The 21,498-nt window shown below is 42.5% G+C and overlaps 1 long non-coding RNA gene across 1 annotated transcript in view; it reads right to left on the bottom strand.

The window, feature by feature from the left end:
* Positions 1 to 18,706: 18,706 nt before the first annotated feature.
* LOC138756336 (uncharacterized) overlaps positions 18,707 to 21,498 on the bottom strand; it is a 38,293-nt gene continuing 35,501 nt past the window's right edge. Inside the window, exon 4 of the long non-coding RNA XR_011353001.1 lies at positions 18,707 to 19,087. This is a non-coding gene — a long non-coding RNA (uncharacterized lncRNA). The remainder of the gene's footprint in view (positions 19,088 to 21,498) is intronic.

Here is a 21,498-nt window from a genome sequence, read left to right on the forward strand (position 1 = left end):
TAATTCTCACATTATTTCCTGATTTATTTTCATTTACTGGGATGAACCACATCAACCCTTTGAAAGGTTTTATTGAGTATAAACTTAACCTTATGGGTCAGTGCATACTTATCAGCTAACTTAGCAGATTCTTGCCAAGTTCCTCCTTCTCTTTCATCTAAGTATAATTTTATATAATTAGGAACACATCTTTTGATTTCTTCAACTAACATCTTTTCTCAATCTGTTGTAATCATGCTTTATATCTTTTGATGTGCACCATCAGGCAAAATCTCCTCGAAGTCCTGAATTTTTATCTGTAAGTTTTAAGCATGACTTTCTTTACTATGTCATAATTACCAGCTTGGTCAATAATAAGTTTTGAGTAAGCCTGTTGTGCTTTACCTTTATAATTGCACTTTGTAACATGAGGGACCACTGATATCATGGCCATTTAAACTTCCAGCTACCTTTTCAAAGTGCTGAAAGTATTTATCAATTTCACTTTCATCAAATGGAGGAACTAACCTCATCTCCCTATTGTCTATAAACTTCTCAATTGGACAAGAAGGTAGAAAGCTGCTTTGTTTCTGCTCTGCATTTATCTCTCTTTTTTCCTCTAACTCCATTTACATTCTTCTTTCGTCTGCTTCAATTTAAAAAAAAATTCAATCCTTTCCAACATCAGCTGCTGATTAATGGATTTACTCTCAGGAAATTTCTCTACCTCTTCAAACTTTTCCTCTTCTACACATTTCCTTAGTATAATTTCCTCTATCTCCTCCTTTCTCAGGGATAATTTTCCTTTAGCACATCCTAACTATTGAGCAATATTCACCAAATCATCCTATTTTTTTTTGCCTTCTGTAACTCTGCAGGAGATGGTGACTCCAAAAATTGTTCAATATCCATCGCTGCTTTTACACACACACACACACACACACACACACACACACACACACACACACACACACACACACACACACACACACACACACACACACACACACACACACACACACACACACACACAAGCCTCTTGCAAAAAGGAATTTAACCACCCAATTGAAATTTTATTGATTACAAAACTCCAAATTCTGTGCTGCCTTCTGTAGCACATACAATATAAGCTTCCCAGTTTGGTTAAGCTTCAATTAGCTCAAAATGTGGTAAGATCCTGGAAGAGCCCCCAATTTTGTTATGAACCATGTGTAACAAGCAGTATTAGACTATGAACCAGACACTGTTTAAATTTAAAACTCTAATTTTATTTCTTTCTCTGAAACTATAGTCTTGACTCTAAAGATGGCCTTATCACTAAATCTACCTCCCAGCTATGGGCAGGGGTGTGTGTGTGTGTGTGTGTGGATGATATACCAAAACCATTGCAGTCCAGGCCAAAACCTAGAAAGTTACTTCAAAGTTCAGTCTTTCAAATTCAGTGTTGAAGCGCAGGTCCTGCCAGAATTAATGTTGAACTGATGGGAAGACGAGTTGTGGCTTCTACAGACTCACGAATTCTTCTTGCGTTGCCTTTGAAGAAATGTTCATCCACATGAGCTGTGGACGTAACATTCCTGGTCCTTTTGTAGGTAAGACTTGAGCCCATTTCACACTTGCATCCCATTAAGTTGACCATTCAATGTCCTGGGATAGGAATGGGGGTTTGGCTTTTCACACTTGACCACTCCTACCTGGACATTGAACGCTTTCATACTTGCAAGGACCCATCCCTGAGGTTAGGACGGTTCTTCCTTCTACCAGTGATGTCATGATACTTCAAGCAATGGTGGGCATGCCCTAAATCCTGATCAATGTATTATGATCTTATATTTGCCAAATTTAGTCATGTCTAATTATAACATAATTAAGCTTTATGTATAGCACAGTATGAGTCCTTCAGCCCCTGTTATTGTGGTGCTGACCTATATAAACCTTTATAAGGAATTGTGGGAAATTTCTAGCAAAAAATTACAATTTTTAAACAGGGTGGGAAAGTTGGTAGCACTACAGTAGGCAATTTATATAGTGTAGGAAAGTTTATAGGGCTAACCATACAATTTAAACAGTGTAGGAAAGTTGGTAGTGTTATCGCATACCATAGGAAAAAGCGATGGTGAACCTGCCTTCCCAGAATGCCGTGCAGCAGAGAAAAGGCTGTATGCCTGGCTGCATGCATGGGACATTCATGGAGGGCTTTCTCTGCTGCACAGCATTCTGGGAAGTCAGGTCCATCATTGTTTTGTTCCCACGGTCTTTATAAATTTTGCGCTATAGCGCTACCAACTTTCCCACGCTGTTTAAAAATTGTCCACTATTGTTATTTATTGCTATTTATTCCCCCCTCTCTCTCTCTCACTGTGACTTTCCCATGGCAAAGTTTATACCTGCATTGTAATCTTATCTTCCTTCAAGTTCCTGCACTCATGCAGAGTCATTTCATTTCCACAATGCAATTACCCATTTCACACTTGCCTGATTGTAACGCTGGCATCTGCAGACACTGGGAATTGTACTAAGGGTCAAGCCCATCAATCACTGCCATGAGATGACGTTATCTGATGCCAACATTGAACTGATTTTGCTTTCACACTAGGCACCTTAAAGGCAGATTGGCAGTTAATTCCTGGGATCACTTGCAAGTGTAATAGGGGCTTTGAACTGGACGGCCTCCACGAAGCTTCCCTGGAACCGGTTTCTCCAAGTGACCTTCACTGTTAGTCACAATCAAAATGAAACACTTTGCTTCCCAAAAAGACCCTCCAGGTACAGGTCAATCCACCAAAAAGGTCCAGTCATTCACATAGCATGTTTGCTTTGAATTCCACAAAGATTGCTGGCCACAAGACCAGTTCCAAAAAGCTGTTTTCTCTTCAGCAGCCAGAATGGTTCTCCCTCTGCAAAATCACAGTTTCTTTGCAAACTTATCGAATTCTGGAATAGGCTGTGACAGACCTTCCCTCAGTTATTCCAATCTATCGAATAATCACTGGGCTGTGACTTGTAATGTGCTTGTGTGAAATGTTAAATGTTAACTGTGACTGTTTAGTCCCTCCTGCCTATACTATCCTTCTTCTTTATTTGGCTTGGCTTCGCGGACGAAGATTTATGGAGGGGTATGTCCACGTCTGCTGCAGGCTCGTTGGTGACTGACAAGTCCGATGCAGGACAGGCAGGCACGGTTGCAGCGGTTGCAAGGGAAAATTGGTTGGTTGGGGTTGGGTGTTGGGTTTTCCTCCTTTGTCTTTTGTCAGTGAGGTGGGCTCTGCGGTCTTCTTCAAAGGAGGTTGCAGTCTGCCGAACTGTGAGGCGCCAAGATGCACGGTTGGAGGTGATATCAGCCCACTGGCGGTGGTCAATGTGGCAGGCTCCAAGAGATTTCTTTAAGCAGTCCTTGTACCTCTTCTTTGGTGTACCTCTGTCTCGGTGGCCAGTGGAGAGCTCACCATAGAACACGATCTTGGGAAGGCGATGGTCCTCCATTCTGGAGACGTGACCCACCCAGCGCAGTTGGGTCTTCAGCAGCGTGGATTCGATGCTTGCGGATTCTGCCAGCTCGAGTACTTCGATGTTGGTGATGAAGTCATTCGAATGAATGTTGAGGATGGAGCGGAGACAGCGCTGATGGAAGCGTTGTAGGAGCCGTAGGTGATGCCGGTAGAGGACCCATGATTCAGAGCCGAACAGGAGCGTGGGTATGACAATGGCTCTGTACACGCTGATCTTTGTTACAGTAATAATTCCATTTTACTTAATCAGGAGCTCCTAATATCAGAGCTAAATTCTATTTGTCACTCATACCTATTAAAATTATCTCAAATTTCTTGTAAACTTAGATATCCTTCTTGATTGTCCACCATCTTGGTGTCACCGGCAACTGTACGAATCATATTAATGATATTGCTATCCAAATTGTTAATATACTGTAGTTAAGAAACAATAGTGGTCAGAACACTGACATCTTCTGCACACAATTTTTTATAGTCCACTAAACAGAAAAAAACAGCCCTAGTTTACCACTCTCCCTTCTACCACCGAACCAGTTTTGGAACGAATTGGTCAGCTTGTCTTGCATCCTGTAATGGTATGGATTGTATATGCTAATTGGCCTGGGTTGGCCTGCCACCTGATGACACTCTTACCTGGACTCCTCCCCTGGGACCCAGGCCATAAAGGTTGGGCCACCTTTCCCTTCCCTGCTCTTCCCTAGCTTGGAACCAGGCCAGCAGTCTTGAGTGAAATAAAGCCTATCGTTACCTTCAAGTGTTTGAAATTGCAATTAATGGGGCAACTGATAGTGCCCAACAATTTACTGCACAGAAATTTTAACGTCTCCGGTAATGGAGAAGTTGTTGTGCCCCAATCGGCTAGAAATGGATCTCCAATTCTCGGGTTCATTGGAGCTCTTTGAGCAGTGGGTCAACTGCTTTAAAAACTTCCTGGAGGCTGCTGCTGGAGTGGTTGATTTGGATGAAAAGAGGCTGAAGGTCCTACAGGCAAGAGTCGGCCAGAGGGCTTTTCAGGCCATCAGAAGCTGCACGACCTACACAGAGGTGATGGCTGAACTATGGGTGCTATACAAGCCCAAAATCAACGAGTTCTACTCCTGCCGTCCAGAAAGCAGCATGTTAGTGAGTCGGTAGAAGAGTTCATAGAAACAGAGAAACATAGAAGATAGGAGCAGGAGTAGGTCATTCGACCCTTCGAGCCTGCTCCGCCATTCAACGAGATCATGGCTGATCTTAAAGTTCAGTACCCCGCCCCCGCCTTCTCTCCATAACCTTTAATACCCTTATACTGAAGAAATATATCTAATTCCCTCTTAAATATATTTAATGAACCTGCCTCCACTGCCCTCTGTGGCAATGAATTCCACAGATTCACCACCCTCTGGGTATAGAAATTCCTCCTCATCTCGGTCCTAAATGGTTTGCCTATTATCCTCAAACCATGGCCCCAGGTTCTGGATTTTCCCATCATTGGAAACATCCCATCTGCATCCATTCTGTCCAGTCCTGCCAGAATTTTATATGTTTCTATGAGATCCCCTCTCAATCGCCTCTCAATCTTCTGCGCAATCTTTCCTCATAAGTCATTCCTGCCATTCCAGGTATCAGCCTGGTGAATCGCCTCTGTACTCCCTCCATTGCAAAAACATCCTTCCTTAGATAAGGTGACCAAAACTGCACACAATACTCCAGGTGGGGTCTCACCAAGGCCCTGTACAGCTGCAGTAAGTTATCCTTGTTCCTATACTCAAACCCTCTTGATATGAAGGCCAACATACCATTTGCCTTTTTAACCGCCTGCTGTACCTGCATGCTCGCCTTCAGAGACTGATGTACAAGTACCCCTAGGTCTCTCCGCACTTCCCCATCTCTTAATCTATTGCCATTCAAATAGTAATCTGCCCTCCGGTTTGTATTACCAAAGTGGATAACCTCACATTTATCCACATTGTAGTGCATTTGCCATGTATCTGCCCAATCCCCCAATTTATCCAAATCACACTGGAGCTTCCTGACCCCCTCTTCCGTGCACACAACCCCTCCTAGCTTAGTGTCATCTGTAAATTTGGAGATATTACATCCAATCCCCTCATCCAGATCATTAATGTAAATTGTGAACAGCTGGGGTGCCAGTACAGATCCCTGTGGTACCCCACTGGTCACCGCCTGCCACTCAGAAAACGAGCCATTTATCCCAACTCTCTGTCTTCTACCTGCCAGCCAGTTCTAAATCCACATCAATACATTGCCCCAATCCCATGAGCCTTGATTTTGGAAGCCAGTCGTTTATGTGGGACCTTATCGAAGGCCTTTTGGAAGTCCAGGTACACCACATCCACTGGCTCTCCCCCATCTATTTTACCTGTCACCATCTCAAAGAATTCCAATAGATTTGTCAAGCACGATTTACCTTTTGTAAATCCATGTTGACTCCGTCCGATCCCTTCTCTACTAGTCATATGCTCTGCTATTACATCCTTAATCATGGATTCCATCATTTTGCCTACTACTGATGTAAGGCTCACAGGCCGATAATTCCCCGCTTTTTCTCTATCCCCCTTTTTAAATAGTGGGGTAACATTAGCTACCCTCCAATCCATGGGTACTGATCCTGAGTCTATCAAGTTCTGGAAAATAATTCTTAAAGCATCTGCTATCTGAATGGCCACTTCCTTGAGTACCCTAGGATGTAGATTATCAGGCCCTTGGGATTTATCTGCCTTCAATCCCATCAATTTTCCCAAGACCATGTCCTTAGAGATATTGATTTCTTTCAGTTCCTCCCTTGCATTACTCTCTATGTTTCCCAACATCCTTGGGAGGTTATTTGTACCCTCTCTTGTAAAAACAGAACTAAAGTAAGAATTTAATTGGTCTGCCATTTCCTTATTCCCCATTATATATTCCCCTGATTCCATCTACAAAGGACCTACTCTGGATTTCACCAATCTTTTCCTCTTGACATATTTATAAAAGCTTTTGCAGTCAGTTTTTATATTTGCCGCAAGCTTACTTTCGTAATTTATTTTTGCTCTCTTGATTAATCCCTTTGTCCTCCTTTGCTGCATCTTGAACTGCTCCCAGTCTTCGGTTGCAGTACTTTTTTTGGCCAATTGATATGCTCTCTCTTTGTACTTAATGCTGTCTCTAATTTCCCTTGTTATCCACGGTTTAGTCACCTTTTTTGATTTATTTTTATGCCAAACCGGTATAAATGATTTTTGCAATTTCTCCATTAGATCTGTGAATGCTTTCCATTGTCTATCCACGGTCAACTCCCCCATAAACACCACCCAATCAATCTTACTCAACTCCCGTCCCATACCATCATAATTCCCTTTATTTAAATTCAGGACCTTAGTCTCTGTTTTAATTTCATCACTCTCCATGTCGAGTGAGAATTCGATCATATTGTGATCGCTCCTACCCAAAGGGCCTCGCACAACAAGATTGCTGATTAGCGCCTTATCATTGCATAATACCCAATCTAAAATGGCCTGCTGCCGAGTTGTTTCCTTGACATATTGGTCTAGATAACCATCCCGTAAACATTCAAGGAATTCCTCCTCCTCTGTATTTTTACCAATTTGACTAGTCCAATCTATATGCAAATTAAAGTCTCCCATGATGAGCCCTGATCGCACTGGGAAAAGACTGTTTGGGGAACAGAATCTATGCCGGGTGCCCAGTGCATGGAAGACCTGGTCCAGGACTCTTGCATGTCGGGGTTGAGGTCAGATTATATTCGACAACATCTCCTTGAGGAGGACCAACTCCCACTTAAATGGGCGATCCAACTGGCCAGAACCTTAGACTCGGCCCTGCGTCACGCGGAGTTAATCGTGGGTAGAAGTGGGCCTACCCAGTACATGCCACCATGAAGGCCGCCATCCTGGGAGTTGGTGTCGGGGTCGGCCGACCCAACTACAGCTACAGTAACACCAGGATCGTCGAGGTGCAACTTCTGCGGGTAAGCAAGACATCCGCAATGTCTCTGCCCTGCAAAAGGTGCTACCTGCTCAGGCTTCAGGAAAAAGGGCCATTACCAACGTGTCGGCAGGTCCAGAGCCCCATGTCAGAGCAGCACAGTTTGTATGGCCAAGGAGCTTCCGGTGCCAGCCACGCGCGCTCTAAGGTGAGCACCATTTTACGCATTCCCGCCGCCATCCTCTGCACAGCAGAAACCCTCACTAGCGACATCACTTCTGCCCCCAATGATGTCACTTCTGCCTTCTTCACCAGCGTTAGCAGTGTGATCAACATGAGGCCACCATCTTGGGCATCGGGCCTCCATACCAATGACAAAGACGATGCGCCCATCCTGGCATCGATCACCTTGGAACAAGCCAGCCCTCACCTGATCACAAACTCCATGATGCAAATCAAGGAGATCGGCAAATGGTGCCTCCATTCCTCCTTGGTTGGCAACCCCAGGGCTGGTTCTGATATGCAGACACATGAGGGGTTATAAGACGGATCCACTAGTGGAAGCGTTACACCTCATACATGCCAACCCTCAATATGCGTTTGTGAGGTACCCTGATGTCCATGAGGACACTGTGCCTATCCGAGACCTGGTGAGGGCTGGGGATTCCTAAACCGCCCTGCCTGTAACAGCCCATCCCATGGAGCAGACCACCCCACACGGGAGCGCAATATTGGAGGCCGAGCCACCCAGCTCTCCTCTTCAGGAGTCGGTCCTCCACGAGGCATTAAATTTCCCTTCCTCCTAGGAGCCCTGAAGCATTACCCCAACCCAGACTGCTCCCTCCCCTGACCCCCCACCCCGGGACTGCTTCCCCTCCCAAACAACAGAGCTCAGACATGCCTGCTCTCCGGTCGTCCTGCAGAAGGAGGAAGTCGCCATTGCGGCTAAACATCTAGTAATTTTTTTTTCTTCTCTCTCTTTCTCTTCCATCCCTCTTGTTGTGTAAAAGATTGGGGGGGGGGGTGTTCTGTTTAAAAAGAGGGGGTGAATGTAATGGTTTGGATTGTATATGCTAATTGACTTGGCCCGTCCCGATGACACTCTTACCTGGACTCCTCCCCTGGGATATAAACAAAATAGAGAGAGTGCAGAGAAGGTTCACGAGAATGTTGACAGGATTTCAGGGTCTGAGTTACAGGGAAAGGTTGTGCAGACTGGGGCTTTTTTCTCTGGAGCGTAGAAGATTGAGAGGGGACTTGATGGAGGTGTTTAAGATTTTAAAAGGGACAGACAGAGTAAATGTGGATAGGCTTTTTCAATTAAGAAAGGGGGAGATTCAAACTAGAGGACATGATTTAAGATTGAAGGGGGAAAATTATAAGGGGAACATGAGGGGAAATTTCTTTACGCAGAGGGTGGTGGGGATGTGGAATGAGCTTCCAGCAGACGTGGTCGAGGCGGGATCATTGGTTACATTTAAGGAAAGACTGGATCATTACATGGATAGAAGGGGACTAGAGGGGTATGGACCGAGTGCTGGTCAATGGGACTAGGAGGGTGGGGATTTGCTACGGCATGGACTAGTAGGACCGAACTAGCCTGTTCTGTGCTGTAAGTGGTTATATGGGACCCAGGCCAAAAAGGTCGGGCCACCTTTCTCTTCCCTGCTCTTCCCGAGCTTGGACCCAGGACAACAGTCTTGTGTGTAATAAAGTCTATCGTTCCACTCAAGTCTTTGTCATTGCAATTATTGGGGCAACTGATACTGCTCAACACATCCTGTGTGACCTAACCTTCCAGACTGACCTGCCTTGCTGGACAGTTTAAGCAAACTGGCCTATAGTTTCTAGACATGCCTTACTGGAACAAAAGTATTCCTCTGGACCTGGGAAGGATTAAAAATTAAGGGAAGCCCCTCTGCATTGTCGATTTTTACTTCCCTCAGCCACCTCAGAAGCTTAATTTCCAAATATGGTGACTTGTTTAAGCATATCAACATTTTCTTAGTCTTTCTCATTAACAATTTTTACGCTATTCATTACCTCCTATCTGGTTCTTGTGAGATTTTGGCAGCATCCTCTTTCAAGGTAACCATCAACTGCCCCAGCCTTCTCCTTATTATGTACTTACATTTATGGAAAATCACAAGAATATATAGTGTAATTCCTGAAACTCAAAGAATCCACTTCAATACTGTATACTCAAGTGGCAGAAATTCCTGCCATCTGTTTCCACATCTGAAATTGATCCAGACCATTACAAGTGTTCCTTCATCTGCCATAAAGCCCAGCTTCACCCTGTGTCTCTTATTTTGTGATCACATGTTGCTTTTCACTGAAAAGTTCATATTCATCTGTTGGTATGCAGTAAATAACTTGAGAGGGTGAGACTGAGTCACTGATCCACAGGCTTTTATTCACAATGGACAGGGACCTCATCCTGTGCCGTGACTCGGGCTTTCTGGGGAAGCTTCAGACAAGGTCAAAGAGGGAGGGGCCACAGGCACAGTCAGAGAACAGGGCGGAACCAGGTCATCAGGAATACAACAGTTCACAACATCTATGAAATTACAAATTGCTTTAACAATCAAATGGAAGCTGAAGCAGGCATTGCTGGCCTTAGAACGCGCAATTAATTCAGTTACTGTGTCAATTTTCAAAGGACATCAGTCATGTGAGAAAAAGAAAAGCTGTTAATCTGTCTTTGAAAAATTACTGCTGATAGGATTTCAAATTTCCTAGAAGTGAAAATCTTAGTATTTATTTAATAAAATGAAATGCATTTTCATTTCTTCATTGTTCCTTGCTGCAAAATAGTTACTTTGATAATAACACTAGTCTATCAAAGTATATTACAATGTGGTGTGCAGCCAGTATGATGCTTGAATGTCGTATTCAGTGTGTCCTGCAGTCAACAGTAAACTCAGAGACAAAAATACACTGCTGTATTTAGCCGCATAAAAATATGACTTAGTTGCGTGGGCATTCATACACAATAGAAAGTTTCTGAGGTAATCTTATAACACATTCAATTTGGAATTTGAGACCCATATCATTGACTTCAAAATCCTGTCCAAGGCCATCACCAATCGAGTCAAGTCTGCCCTGGGGTAGATGATCCACCCAGACCAGACCTCCACTGTTCTGGGCAGAAAGATCTCTGACAGCCTCACACCGGTCAGGGATACCATCATCTATGTGCAGGACAAGGGAGCGGACACCTGGCTGGTCAGCTTAGATCAGTTGGAGACTTTTGACCGGATGTCACACATGTACATGATGAATGTGCTCTCCAAAATGAGCTTTAGGGAGGGAATCTGGAATTGGATTAAACTGACACTACAGACATCTGTAGTGCAGTCCAATTAAATGGATGGGAAACAAATAGATTCCCTATTAGGTCTGGATTTAGGCAAAGCTGCCCACTGCTTCCAGTCGTATTTATGTGCTGCATAGAGCCCTTTGCTGAATCCATTAGGAAGGACGAGGGCATAAGAGGAGTGACATTGGTCAAGGCCTCCCTATATATATTGCCATCTTCTGTTTGGATAAATGATTGGTCTGGTCATGGACCAGTATATGCAGGCATTTTCAGTCCACATCACATGCCAGGCTAAGCCAAAAGAAGAACGAGGCAATGCTCTAAACTAACTGGCCCAACTGGTCCACCATCTCCTTTACAGTCTGATCTGACTACCTGAAGGTGCTAGAGATTTGGTTTGGCAGGGATGAGGTGTGTAACAAGAATTGGTTAGAGCAAATTGCCAATGTCCAACAAAAATTGGGTCTGTGGGAGTGGCGCTTCCTCTCAATAATGGGGAAGAACATTGTCACCAGATGTGAGGGGCTCTCAATACTGCTGTACATGGCGCAGGTGTTTCCCATCCCCCACACTTCCATCCTGGCGGTTATCAGAGCAGTTTTCTGATTCATATGGGGGTTCAACGTTGATTTGGTCCGAAGGAACACCATGTACAAGTCATCAGACAATGTGGCAAGGGTGCACCAACGTGATTCTCATCCTGATGTCCACTCTGATGACAACCACTCGCTACACGACTCCTTAATTTCATGGTGTTTTTTTATTTCCAAAACTATACTATATTTACAATAAATTATTTACAAACAAGAAAACTGATCAAGACTTTTTATATTCATAGTGTCAGTCATATCTATACATTCTCATCAATGTACCTTCATGTGTGGCTGCATCAGGCTGTGCTTGGAACCAAAGTAGGAGGGGACCAAGTGGTGTTATGTGATAAGCTTCTACCTGTCCCAGATGTTGTGAAAGAAAGGCCTGGTCCCATTGCTGTGCTATGTCCCAGTCAGGCAAAAAGCACCTTCAACCACAAGGCCATCAGTATGGAATGTCCTGCAGAAATTCAGTGATAAGGACTTGATGGATCTGGTGGGATGGTTCTCTGAGCAGACTATTCTCTGTCAGTATGCATTATCACCAGGACACACAAACAAGCACCAGGACTTGGCCTTGCTCACGATGAGAGAAGCCCTCCCAGCGAGATCCTTTATCTATAACCAGAATATCACACTCCATGCATGTTGCAAAGAGTGTGTGGAGAAAGATGTAGGGGTCTTGGTCACCATTCATTCCCCAGTGGCAGTGTAACAGAGGACTCTTTGATCCACAGACTATTCCCAGGAACACACTCTGAGTACAACATCCATAACTGCAGGAATACATGGTGAAATACACTCTTTGGTCTGCCTGAAACCTGTTGGTGTTTCAGCATTGTGTGATTTTGTTCTGGGAATGCTGCCGATTGGCACAATCCAGGCTGCAGGAGTACATGCTAAGGGTTCTATAGTTGGCATTGGCAAAGGTGTTCCTATTCAAGCTAAGGTGAATGCAATTTCTGAGTTTCCTATTCCCAATGGCAAAAAAAAACAGTGAGAAGATTTTTAGGAATGGCAGGATATTACAGGAAATTTTGCAGAAATTTTGCTCAGGTTGCTCTACCTTTAACCAACATTTTGAAGAAAGGGGAAAAAGTTGTGTGGACTAAAGATTGTCAGTAATAGAAAATTTAAAGCAGATGCTATGCCAAAATCTCCTGATTTTGACAGACCATTTTCTGTAGCGGTGGGTGCCAGTGAGGGAGTAGCAGGAGCAGCTTTATTGCAAAAACATAATGAAATTGACCATCCAGTTGCCTTCTTTTCAAAAAAATTCAACGTTCATCAAAAGAATTATTCCACTATTGAAAATTAGAGGGGTATGAGGTAGGAAGGGTTTCATTTTTTTTTGGAAGGAATATATAGGTCAGTACATTACTGAGGGTTGAAAAGCCTTTACTGTGGTGTAATGTTCTATGTTCTCTGAAACTGCAGGACAAGCACATACCAAAAAGGGTATTTGTGAATGTAAAAATGAGACCGTGAATGGCGATGAGGGAATTAAAGCAAAAGAGAGGGCATTATAAGGAAGCAAAAATAAATGGAAAGACAATGCACTGGAAAGTGTTTAAAGGCATAGAGAAGGGGCTGATAAGGAAGGAAAAGTTGAATTATGAATGGAGGTTAATAAGTAATATCAAAGGACACTAAAAGTTTTTAAAAAATATATAAAGAATGAAACAGTGACCATAGTAAACATAGGACTAATAGGAAATGACTGCAGAAATTGTAATGGGAGACAAGAAGATGGCAGAGGAATTGAACGAATATTTTGGTTCATTCTTCACCATGGAAGACATTAGTAGCATCCTGGACTCTCATGGCTCTCTCAGAAGAGACACGAGTGCAGTGAAGATCATGAGAGAAAAGGTACTTGGGAAGCTAAATGGTCTAATGATAGATAAATCTCCCAGTCTAAATGGAATTCACCCTTGGGTTTTGAAGGTGATAGCCATCGAGATTGTGGAGGAAGTAGTAATGATCTTCTAGGAATCAATGGATTCTGGCATGGTTCCAGTGGACTGGAGGGTTGTGATGTCACTTTGCTATTTAAGAAGGGAACAAGGCAGCATAAAGGAAATTATAGTCCTTTAAGCCTGACATTAGTGCTTCAGAAGCTGTTGGAGTCGATTGTCAAAGATGAGGTTACGGAATACTTGTAAGTGCATGAAAAGATAGGCCCAAGTCAGCATGATTTCATTAAAGGACAATCATGGCTGACAAACCTATTGCAATTTTTTGTAGAGATCACAAATAGGAGAGACAGGGGAGTTGCAGTGGATGTTGTGTATTTGGACTTTCAAAAGGCCTCTGACATGGTTCCACACCTAAGGCTGCTAATCAAGATGAGAGCCCATGGAATTACAGGAAGGATACTAGCATGGATAGAGAATTGGCTGATTGGCAGGAAACAGAGAGTGAGAATAAAGTGATCCTATTCTGGTTGACTACAGGTTACCAGTCATGTCCTGCAGGGGTCAGTGTTGGGACTGCTTCTTTTATGTTGCATATAAATGATTTGGATTATTCAATAGATGACTTTATGGCTAAATTTGCAGATGATACCAAAATAGATGGTAGGGGAGGTAGTGTTGAGAATTATGAAATGCTGCAGGGAGACTTGGATAGATTAAGAGAAAGGGTGAAGAGGTGGCAGATGAAATACAATGTTGAAAAGTGTACGGTGATGCACTTTGTAAGAAGAATTAGATGGGCAGACTATTATTTAGGTTGGGAGAAAATTCAAAATTCAGAGGAGGAAAGGGACTTGGGGGTCCTTGTGCAGGATAATCAAAAGGTTAAACTCCAGGTTGAGTCAGTGATGAAGAAGGTGGATACAATATTGGCGTTTGTTTCTAGAGGAATAGCACATAAGAGTAGGGATGTAATTTTGAACCTCTCAAGCACTGGTGAGACCTCAATTGGAGTTCTGTGTACAGTGTTGTGCACCTTATTTGAGAAAAGGTGTGCTGGTGTTGAAGAGGGGTCAGATAAGCTTTAGGGGAATGGTACCAGAATGAAAGGGTTAGCATATGAGGAATGGTTATTGGCTTGTGGAGTGTACTCATTGGAATACAGAAGGATCAGGGTGACCTCATAGAGGCATTTTAAATGCTGAGAAGTCTGGATGAAGAAAGGATGTTTCCCATGGTAGGGGAGTCTAGAACAAGAAGCCACAACCTCAGGATAAAAGGGCATCAATTTAAATCAGAAATGTGAAAAATTTCTTTAGTCAGAAGGCGTGAGTCTGTTGAACTTGTTGGAGTGAAGGTCGTTGGGTGTATTTAAGGCAGAGATTGACAGATATTTGATGAGTCAAGGCATCGATGGTTACAAGGAGAAAGCCAGGGAGTGGGGCTGAGGGGATGAATGGATCACCTAATGATTAGAATGGCAGAGCAGACTCAATGAGCTAATGGGCCTATTTCTGCTCATGTATCTTGTGATCTTGTGATATGGCCAGCTCCTATGGAGTGAAAGTTGAGGGAGAAATATATAAGAAAAAGAATCGAACACAAAGCCCATATTACTTAATTATAAATAGCATAGATCATTTAAAATCCCATTTTGAAGGGCTAAAAATATTTTTAGAATGCTTCTGAAACATCAGAATGTTGAACATCTGTTTGAAGCAATCACAAACAAGGCTGAGTTGGCAGAGAGGCAAAGTTAGCTCTTCAGAAAGTCTGTTCAAGATGCTGAGATTAATATTGGAACTCTTTGCCTTCAGAAGGAACCTCAGCTGACTGTCTCCACTACCTGGGATTTGGAATGCCAGTCTAACATATTCTGAATGCTTAATAAACAAACTCAGAACCTTGGTGATACAGGGCCTTATTGGGAAATACCTAAAAATGTTCAGTTGTGATTTTGTGTTGGGGTTGGAGGCTGATTGGGGGTGGGGTGGTGGGGGGGAGGGGGGGTGGTTAAATTCTTGAAAGTTCAAAGAGACAGAAGATCTTCGATTATCAATTTTAGGATGGGAAACTAATATATGTAGATTCTGTCAAAATGGTTCTGAACTTACTTTGTCTGTAAAGCCCGACTTTATACTACTTCTAAATATGTTTATGATCTCTGCATATCAGAGTTGAGTGGTAAGAGTTAACCACGGTTATTTAAACAAAGGTGATTAATATAGCATCTTAATCATTTGGATTAGGCAAATAGGAAATATCTGAAATATAATGTTGATTAATTGGTGGTTTTATCATGGGAAAGGTTTCAAAAGCTATCGACTGAATGCAAGCAAATGGGACTAGCTCATGTAGTCAAAAATCAGCGTGGACATTGGGCCAAAGTGCCTGTTTTTGAGCTGTAAAATCATGAATCTATATGACTTTTTTCCACTATTTAGAAATAGTTCTGTGTAAATTAAAAATTTTTTAAAAGTATTTTATTTAAAATTTAAAATCACATAATATAATATTCTTTCTTTGGCTTGGCTTCGCGGACGAAGATTTATGGAGGGGGTAAAAGTCCACGTCAGCTGCAGGCTCGTTTGTGGCTGACAAGTCCGATGCGGGACAGGCAGACACGGTTGCAGCGGCTGCAGGGGAAAATTGGTTGGTTGGGGTTGGGTGTTGGGTTTTTCTTCCTTTGCCTTTTGTCAGTGAGGTGGGCTCTGCTGTCTTCTTCAAAGGACGTTGCTGCCCGTCAAACTGTGAGGCGCCAAGATGCACGGTTTGATGCGATATCAGCCCACTGGCGGTGGTCAATGTGGCAGGCACCAAGAGATTTCTTTAGGCAGTCCTTGTATCTTTTCTTTGGTGCACCTCTGTCACGGTGGCCAGTGGAGAGCTCGCCATATAACACGATCTTGGGAAGGCGATGGTCCTCCATTCTGGAGACGTGACCCACCCAGCGCAGCTGGATCTTCAGCAGCGTGGACTCGATGCTGTCGACCTCTGCCATCTCGAGTACTTCGACGTTAGGGATGAAAGCGCTCCAATGGATATTGAGGATGGAGCGGAGACAACGCTGGTGGAAACGTTCTAGGAGCTGTAGGTGATGCCGGTAGAGGACCCATGATTCGGAGCCGAACAGGAGTGTGGGTATGATAACGGCTCTGTATACGCTTATCTTTGTGAGGTTTTTCAGTTGGTTGTTTTTCCAGACTCTTTTGTGTAGTCTTCCAAAGGCACTATTTGCCTTGGCGAGTCTGTTGTCTATCTCATTGTCGATCCTTGCATCCAATGAAATAGTGCAGCTGAGATAGGTAAACTGGTTGACCGTTTTGAGTTCTGTGTGCCCGATGGAGATGTGGGGGGGCTGGTAGTCATGGTGGAGAGCTGGCTGATGGAGGACCTCAGTTTTCTTCAGGCTGACTTCCAGGCCAAACATTTTGGCAGTTTCCACAAAGCAGGACGTCAAGCGCTGAAGAGCTGGCTCTGAATGGGCAACTAAAGCGGCATCATCTGCAAAGAGTAGTTCACGGACAAGTTTCTCTTGTGTCTTGGTGTGAGCTTGCAGGCGCCTCAGATTATTATATTATATTATATTATAATATTAGTTACTATATATTGATACAAACATAATGTGGTTAATAATTTTTATATAAAAAACACTCCCAACCCCCCCCCCCAACCACCCTACTAATACCCTCCCTCCTCCCTTCCCCACCTACAAAAGAAAGAAAAATAGGATCATCATCTACTACAATCATATTTAAAGTTTCGGCTGCAGGAACAGTGGCACCCACCGAAGCGGACTGAGAGATCAAATTTTAACACCAATAATTTTCAGATAAGAACTCCAAACTTTACAAAAAAAAAAAATATTTGTCTCTGAAATTATCTGTAATCTTTCCGAAAGGGATACAAAATCTTCTTTCATTATGCCATCTTTTCATACTCAAAATCATAACAGATATCCATGTGATAGCTAAATACTTTTTTGAAACAGCCAGGGCCAAACGCAAAAATTCGATTTGATACCTAGTCAATCTCAATCTTAGAGCTATCGACTTAATATCTCCCAGTAAAAACAACATTGGATCTAAAGGTAAATTCACTTTTAATATCTGTTCTAAAAGCAATTTAGTTAGTAACCAAAAACTTTTAACCTTAGGACAAGACCAATTCGAATTTAAAAAGCACCTATTTCTTGACCACATCTAAAAGATAAAATTGAAGAACTAAGTTGGAAGTTTTTCATCTTCTGCGGAGTTAAATACAATTAATGTAAACAATGATACTGCACGATGCTATAGTGTACATTTATTATTGCAGCCCTAACATCTCTACATAAATTTCTCCAAACATTTTTATCAATCTTTCTATCTAAATCCACTTCCAATTTTATTTTTGATTCATGAATTTTCTTACTTTTGGCCCTTCTGCAAGGAAGGATTGAAAATATAGAATATAAACCAAGAATTGTATCTGATCATTCACCGTTATTTATGTCATGTCATGGACAAAACTGAAACTGTTTATAGATGAAGATTTAATTCATCTTTGTTAAGAAATGTAGAATTTTGTGATTTTATATGGAATTAAATACAGATATATTTAGAGATTAATCTTAATTCAGTTGATAATAAATTTGTTATTTGAGATGCGTTAAAGGCTTACTTGAGAGGACAGATAATACGTTTTTCAACTAAAGTTAAGAAGTATTTACAGAAGTAGACAAATTAGAGAAGGAAATTGCAAGATTGAAAAAAAACTTATAAAAAAACCATAGAAGAAAGAAAAGTTAGAACTAGAGAATAAATTAAAATATTTGAATATTTTCTGATAGCCCCTGAAGCTGAGAAAAATTAATATTTTTCAAGATTTTCAGAAAAAAACCTGAAAAAATATGGGCATGGAGATTTTTTTTTATTACAAAAACCTCAGGTACTCAGGAACTGGAGATATACTTCTTTTTTAGGCTACAGAAATACCGCATAGTACAGCTGAAAATGAGAAGCTGGCAGACAGGATGTCTCGAGGATCAGCAGATGCCTAACTTCTGGTAACTACCTGTATATTGAAACTCTTGCATTTAATCATATGAATTATGGAAATGACTGGTACTGTGGAGATGTTACAAAAACATTCTCGGCAGGCATTAAAAATCCATCCTCCAGAACTAGCAGTGGGCAACCTTTGTGCCAGGTGCTCTCACAACATCATGCTACATGCACCCAGTGGGAACCTTCAGCTAGAATTTCAAGGTAAAGGAAACACTCATGTTCACAGCTGTTTTATTGAATTGAATTTAAATTGAATTGAGTTATTTATTGTCACCTATACTGATATTCAGTGCAAAATTTTGTTTTGTGCCCCATCCAGGCAAGTCAACCTATCCTTGAGCACAATAGACAAAGCAAAACAAAACGAAAGTGAAGAGCATAGTATTACAGAGAAAAACAGTGCAAGGGCAGCATCAATTTATTAATGAGGAGTCCATTCAATAGCCTGATTACAATGGGGAAGTAACTGTCCGTGAATCTGCTGGTGAGTTTTTTCAAACTCCTGTACTTTCTCCGTGAGGAAGGGTGGGGAGAGGAGAGCATGACAAGGTGGGATTGGTGATTTAATAGCTTGGCTGTTTTTCCTGAGGCAGCGGGAGGTGAAAATAAAGCTGATGGAAGGGAGGTGGAGTTTGTGCTATCCTCAGCTACGTTCACATCTTCTTGCGGTCTTGAGCAGAGCGATTTCCACAGCAGGCTGTGATACATCTGGGCAGGGTAATTTCTATGGTTTGATTATTCCAACATTCCATAACTGCAGCTTATGATGCATCCAGCTGCATATCATCAAACTCTGCAACAAGAGAGTATCATTGAATACTTACAGCTGATTTTCATTTTTTACTTTCTATCCATAAATTAGATGCTAAATCATGCTTCACCGACATGGGTAAAAGTAAAAGTTGGTACAATATTTGCAATTTGTTTGGAAGTCCTTTCAGACTTTGGATATATTCTATTTAAATGGGCATCCTACCTTTTCACATTTGAGAACAGTTTAAGTGAAAGCCAAAAGTTTCTCATGAATTGTTGAGTAGGATTGACCTAAATATTTAGTCTGGCAAGAAATCAACTGCTTCAGTTATGTTGCTTCAGTGCCAGAACCAATACATCCTCATACTTTATTTCCTTATGGGCCTAATGAATAAGAAATACATACATTTAATAGGTTCATGAAAATATCTTCAAAATATTTCAGTGTTTGAGACATTTGAATGCAGCAAATTTTTTATGGGTATCCATTCTGTTCCAACGACATCCCTCAAGAAGCTAAGAGATGAATGAGTCATTTTTGATAATATTTTCTTTGGATGAAACATTATACATTGTTGCAGATAGCAAGAGGGACCTTGGAGTTTCTTTCAGCATTATTCTGGAATGCTAAATCATCCAAATGGACTCGCTCTCAGTTTATTGACTCTCCTATTGGAATGTGGTTCTACCTTTCTACACTATTGTAATGGTGTATCACACTTTTTATTGTGTGTGGTTTGAAGACAAAATCATTCACTCTGACTCATTCATCTCTTAGCTTCTCGAGGCATGTCGTTGGTACAGAATGGATATCTATAAAAAGCCTACCAAGACACACATTGAAGATTTAGTTCATTTAAATAATTTTATTAACTATTTGCAATATACATATCTTCTTTATCATAATTGTTTGTGTCAGGAATTTGTCAATTTACATTCACAAATGGTTCAAAATATTCGCGCGTTTCTTATGCTGGTCTCACAATAGTGATATGGTGTTTTTAAAACTTCTGAGCATCACGATGTGGAATACCTCAATGCAGACTTTTGGTGCAAAAATCTACCCAATCAATAGGTCAATATTTTAAGATTAATCTCTTATTAACTGGCTCTTCTTAGAAGCCTCAGTTAAATAACATAACTTTTTACGGTTGTTTTGCATATCATGATTTTTATTTGCTATCCTTCTGCGGGACCACGAGGGGACAGGCATGTCCAGGCTCTACTGTTTGGGAGGGGAAGTGGTCCCAGGGGGGCAGGGAAGGAACAGTCTGGGTTTGGGTGATGCTTGAGGGCTCCCGGGATGAAGGGGAATTTTCTGCCTCCCGGAGGACCAACTCCTGGAGAGGGGAGCCGGGTGGCTTGACGTCCACTATTGTGCCCCCGTGTAGGGGGGTGGGAGTTCTGCTCCGTGGGATGGGCTGTGGCAGGCAGGGTGGTTTCGGGATCCCCGGCCCTTGCCAGGTCTCGGATAGGCACAGTGTCCTCGTGGTCATCGGGGTGCCTCACAAACGCGGATTGAGGGTTTGCATGTATGAGGTGTACCGCTTCCACCAGTGGATCTGTCTTATGGCCCCTCACGTGACTCCTTGAGGAGACGTTGTTGGATATAATCCGACCTCAACCCCAACACGTAAGCGTCCCGGACCAGGTCTTCCACGCACTGGGCCCCCGGCACAGGGACCATGGGATTCCCCAAACAGTCTTTACCCATTGAGACCAGGGCTCAAACAAACTATTCAACCGACTCACCAGGCTGCTGTTTTCTGGACACCAGGAGGTAACGGGAGTAGACCTCATTGATTTTGGGCTTTTATAGTGCCCATAGGTCAGCCATTGCCTCTGTGTATGTCGTGCAGCTTCTGATGGCTTGGAAAGCCCTCTTGCTGACTCTTGTCTGTAGGACTTTCAGCCTCTTCTTGTCTGAATCGACCACTCCAGCAGCGGCCTCCAGGAAGTTCTTGAAGCAGATGACCCACTGCTCGAAGAGTTCTGATGCACCTGGGACTTGGGGATTCACAGCTAGCCGATCGTAGTACAGCAACTTCTCCATTACTGGAGACATTAAAATTGCTGTGCAATAAATTGTAAGGCGCCATCAGTTTCCCCAATAATTGCAATGACAAAAATTGAGGAGAACGATAGGCTTTATTACACAGAAGACTTAAGCTGGCCCGGATCCAAACTAGGGAAGTGCAGGGAAGGGAGAGGTGGCCCAACCTTATGGCCTGAGTCCCAGGGGAGGAGACCAGGTAAGAGTGCCTTCGGGGGCGGGCCAGCCCGAGCCAATTAGCATACACAATCCATACCATTACAACTCGTTTTGAAAATGACAAGAAAATTATACCAATTGAGCAAAAGATACAACGATTATTAAGATACATTGGTGTCAATTTTCACCTTCAGTGGATGATCAACACAAAATCAGATGAACTGATCTTTTGACTGTTA

This window comes from Narcine bancroftii, chromosome 3 (genome assembly GCF_036971445.1).
Source record: "Narcine bancroftii isolate sNarBan1 chromosome 3, sNarBan1.hap1, whole genome shotgun sequence".
Lineage (NCBI taxonomy): Eukaryota > Metazoa > Chordata > Chondrichthyes > Torpediniformes > Narcinidae > Narcine > Narcine bancroftii.